We start from the raw sequence: 5,000 nt of genomic DNA on the forward strand, positions 1-5,000 counted from the left end.
CCTTCCTCCCTATTACTCCTCTTCCTCCCCATGACTCCCCTTCCTCCCTATTACTCCCCTTCCTCCCCATCACTCTCCTTCCTCCCCATTTACTGGGTGCCAATTACTCTCCTTCCTCCCTACTTCCCGGGTACCAATTACTCACCAATTACTCTCCTTCCTCCCTATCACTCCCTTTCCTCCCCATTACTCCCCTCCCTCCCCATTTACTGGGTACCAATTACTCCCCTTCCTCCCTATTACTCCGCTTCCTCCCCATTTCCTGGGTACCAACTACTCTCTTTCCTCCCCATTTCCTGGGTACGAATTACTCCCCTTCCTCCCTATTACTCCCCTTCCTCCCTATTACTCCCCTTCCTCCCTATTACTCCACTTCCTCCCCATTTCCTGGGTACCAATTACTCCCCTTCCTCCCCATTACTCCTCTTCCTCCCTATTACTCCCCTTCCTCCCTATCACTCCGCTTCCTCCCCATTTCCTGGGTACCAACTACTCTCTTTCCTCCCCATTTCCTGGGTACCAACTACTCTCTTTCCTCCCCATTTCCTGGGTACCAACTACTCTCTTTCCTCCCCATTTCCTGGGTACCAATTACTCCCCTCCCCTATTAATCCACTTGCTCCCTATCACTCCTCTTCCCCCCTATCACTCCATTTCCTCCCTATTACTCCCCTTCCTCCCTATTACTCCCCTTCCTCCCCATTTCCTGGGTACCAACTACTCTCTTTCCTCCCCATTTCCTGGGTACGAATTACTCCCCTTCCTCCCCATTACTCCCCTTCCTCCCTATTACTCCCCTTCCTCCCTATTACTCCTCTTCCTCCCCATTACTCCCCTTCCTCCCTATTACTCCTCTTCCTCCCCATTACTCCCCTTCCTCCCCATTACTCCCCTTCCTCCCCATTTCCTGGGTACCAATTACTCCCCTTCCTCCCCATTACTCCCCTTCCTCCCTATTACTCCTCTTCCTCCCCATTTCCTGGGTACCAATTACTCCCCTCTTCCTCCCCATTTCCTGGGTACCAATTACTCCTCTTCCTCCCTATTACTCCTCTTCCTCCCTATTACTCCACTTCCTCCCTATTACTCCTCTTCCTCCCCATTTCCTGGGTACCAATTACTCCCCTCTTCCTCACCATTTCCTGGGTACCAATTACTCCCCTTCCTCCCTATTACTCCTCTTCCTCCCCATTACTCCCCTTCCTCCCTATCACTCCACTTCCTCCCCATTTCCTGGGTACCAATTACTCCCCTTCCTCCCCATTACTCCCCTTCCTCCCTATCACTCCACTTCCTCCCCATTTCCTGGGTACCAATTACTCCCCTCTTCCTCACCATTTCCTGGGTACCAATTACTCCCCTTCCTCCCTATCACTCCATTTCCTCCCTATTACTCCACTTCCTCCCTATTACTCCCCTTCCTCCCTATTACTCCCCTTCCTCCCCATTACTCCTCTTCCTCCCTATTACTCCCCTTCCTCCCTATCACTCCACTTCCTCCCCATTTCCTGGGTACCAATTACTCCCCTTCCTCCCCATTACTCCTCTTCCTCCCTATTACTCCGCTTCCTCCCCATTTCCTGGGTACCAATTACTCCCCTCTTCCTCACCATTTCCTGGGTACCAATTACTCCCCTTCCTCCCTATCACTCCATTTCCTCCCTATTACTCCACTTCCTCCCTATTACTCCTCTTCCTCCCCATTTCCTGGGTACCAATTACTCCCCTTCCTCCCCATTACTCCTCTTCCTCCCTATTACTCCACTTCCTCCCTATTACTCCTCTTCCTCCCCATTTCCTGGGTACCAATTACTCCCCTTCCTCCCTATTACTCCCTTTCCTCCCCATTACTCCCCTTCCTCCCCATTACTCCTCTTCCTCCCTATTACTCCTCTTCCTCCCCATTTCCTGGGTACCAATTACTCCCCTTCCTCCCCATTACTCCTCTTCCTCCCTATTACTCCTCTTCCTCCCCATTTCCTGGGTACCAATTACTCCCCTTCCTCCCCATTACTCCTCTTCCTCCCTATTACTCCTCTTCCTCCCCATTTCCTGGGTACCAATTACTCCCCTCTTCCTCACCATTTCCTGGGTACCAATTACTCCTCTTCCTCCCTATTACTCCCCTTCCTCCCTATTACTCCCCTTCCTCCCTATTACTCCTCTTCCTCCCCATTACTCCCCTTCCTCCCTATCACTCCACTTCCTCCCCATTTCCTGGGTACCAATTACTCCCCTTCCTCCCCATTACTCCTCTTCCTCCCTATTACTCCTCTTCCTCCCCATTTCCTGGGTACCAATTACTCCCCTTCCTCCCCATTACTCCTCTTCCTCCCTATTACTCCCCTTCCTCCCCATTTCCTGGGTACCAATTACTCCCCTCTTCCTCCCCATTTCCTGGGTACCAATTACTCCCCTTCCTCCCTATTACTCCTCTTCCTCCCCATTACTCCCCTTCCTCCCTATTACTCCACTTCCTCCCCATTTCCTGGGTACCAATTACTCCCCTTCCTCCCCATTACTCCTCTTCCTCCCTATTACTCCTCTTCCTCCCCATTTCCTGGGTACCAATTACTCCCCTTCCTCCCTATTACTCCCCTTCCTCCCTATTACTCCCCTTCCTCCCCATTTCCTGGGTACCAATTACTCCCCTTCCTCCCTATTACTCCTCTTCCTCCCTATTACTCCCCTTCCTCCCCATTTCCTGGGCACCAATTACCTGGGTACTGGGCGCCGGGAACTGTAGGGCACTGGGAACCTTAGTTTGCTCCTGGGAACTGTAGTTCATTCAGGGCATCTGCACGTCATTCCAGGCGCCTGGGAACTGTAATTCATTCAGGGCAATTGCAGGTCATTCCAGGCGCCTGGGAACTACAGTTCAGTCAGAGCAATCACGTAATTCAAGGCGCCTGGGAACTGTAGTTCATTCAGGGCATTTGCACGTCATTCCAGGCGCCTGGGAACTGTAGTTCATTCAGGGCAATTGCAGGTCATTCCAGGCGCCTGGGAACTACAGTTCATTCAGAGCAATCACAGCTAATTCTGGGCGCTTGGGAACTGTAGTTTATTCAGGGCGCCTGGGAGCTGTAGTTCATTCAGGGCATCTGCACGTCATCCCAGGCGCCTGGGAACTGTAGTTCATTCAGGGCAATCACAGCTAATTCTGGGCGCTTGGGAACTGTAGTTTATTCAGGGCGCCTGGGAACTACAGTTCAGTCCGAGCAATCACGTAACTCAAGGCGCCTGGGAACTGTAGTTCATTCAGGGCAATCACAGGTCATTCCAGGCGCCTGGGAACCATAGTTCATTCAGGGCATCTGCACGTCATTCCAGGCGCCTGGGAACCGTAGCACCCAGAGGATTCTGGGAACTGCAGCGCCCCAAGGATTCTGGGAACTGTAGCACCCAGAGGATTTTGGGAACCCTAGCACCCCGAGGATTCTGGGAACCGTAGCGCCCAGAGGATTGTGGGAATTGTAGCGCCCACCCAAAGAGGATTCTGGGAACTGTAGCGCCAAACACCAACCCAACCAGTAACAAGAATCCATTTACTCCCAGTACTAGGCGCCGGGAACTGTAGCGCCCCAGAGGATTCTGGGAACCATAGCGCCCCGAGGATTCTGGGAACCATAGCGCCAAAACCAGTAACACCAGTCCTTTTATTTCCAGTACTAGGCGCCGGGATCTGTAGCGCCGAGGATTCTGGGAACTGTAGCGCCCACCCAAAGAGGATTCTGGGAACTGTAGCGCCAAACACCAACCCAACCAGTAACAAGAATCCATTTACTCCCAGTACTAGGCGCCGGGAACTGCAGCGCCCCAGAGGATTCTGGGAACCGTAGCGCCCAGAGGATTCTGGGAACTGTAGCACCAAACACCAACCCAACCAGTAACAATAATCCATTTATTCCCAGTACTAGGCGCCGGGAACCGTAGCGCCCAGATGATTCTGGGAACCGTAGCGCCCCAGAGGATTGTGGGAACCGTAGCGCCAAACACCAACCTCACCAGTAACAAGAATCCATTTATTCCCAGTACTAGGCGCCGGGAACTGCAGCGCCCGAGGATTCTGGGAACCGTAGCACCCAGAGGATTATGGGAACCTTGGCGCCCAGAGGATTCTGGGAACCATAGCGCCAAAAGCAGTAACACCAGTCCTTTTATTTCCAGTACTAGGCGCCGGGATCTGTAGCGCCCAGAGGTTTCTGGGAACTGTAGCGCCCACCCAAAGAGGATTCTGGGAACCGTAGCGCCAAACACCAACCCAACCAGTAACAATAATTCATTTATTTCCAGTACTAGGCGCCGGGAACTGTAGCGCCTAGAGGATTCTGGGAACTGTAGCGCCCAGAGGAGTCTGGGAACCGTAGCGCCAAACACCAACCCAACCAGTAACAAGAATTCATTTGTTTCCAGTACTAGGCGCCGGGAACCGTAGCGTCTAGAGGATTCTGGGAACCGTAGCGCCCCAGAGGATTCTGGGAAGCGTAGCGCCCAGAGGATTCTGGGAACCGTAGCGCCCCTGAGGATTCTGGGAACCGTAGCGCCAAACACCAACCCAACCAGTAACAATAATTCATTTATTTCCAGTACTAGGCGCCGGGAAGCGTAGCATCTAGAGGATTCTGGGAACCGTAGCACACCAGAGGATTCTGGGAACCGTAGCGCCAAAAGCAGTACTAGGCGCCGGGATCTGTAGTATTTCCAGTACTAGGCGCCGGGATCTGTAGCGCCCAGAGAATTCTGGGAACTGTAGCGCCCACCCAAAGAGGATTCTGGGAACTGTAGTGCCAAACACCAACCCAACCAGTAACAAGAATTCATTTGTTTCCAGTACTAGGCGCCGGGAACCGTAGCGTCTAGAGGATTCTGGGAACTGTAGCGCACCAGAGGATTCTGGGAACCGTAGCGCCAAACACCAACCCAACCAGTAACAATAATTCATTTATTTCCAGTACTAGGCGCCGGAAACGGTAGCGCCCCGAGGATTATGGGAACCG

Source organism: Podarcis gaigeae (assembly GCF_964106915.1).
Source record: "Podarcis gaigeae genome assembly, chromosome: Z".
In the NCBI taxonomy this organism is placed as follows: domain Eukaryota; kingdom Metazoa; phylum Chordata; class Lepidosauria; order Squamata; family Lacertidae; genus Podarcis; species Podarcis gaigeae.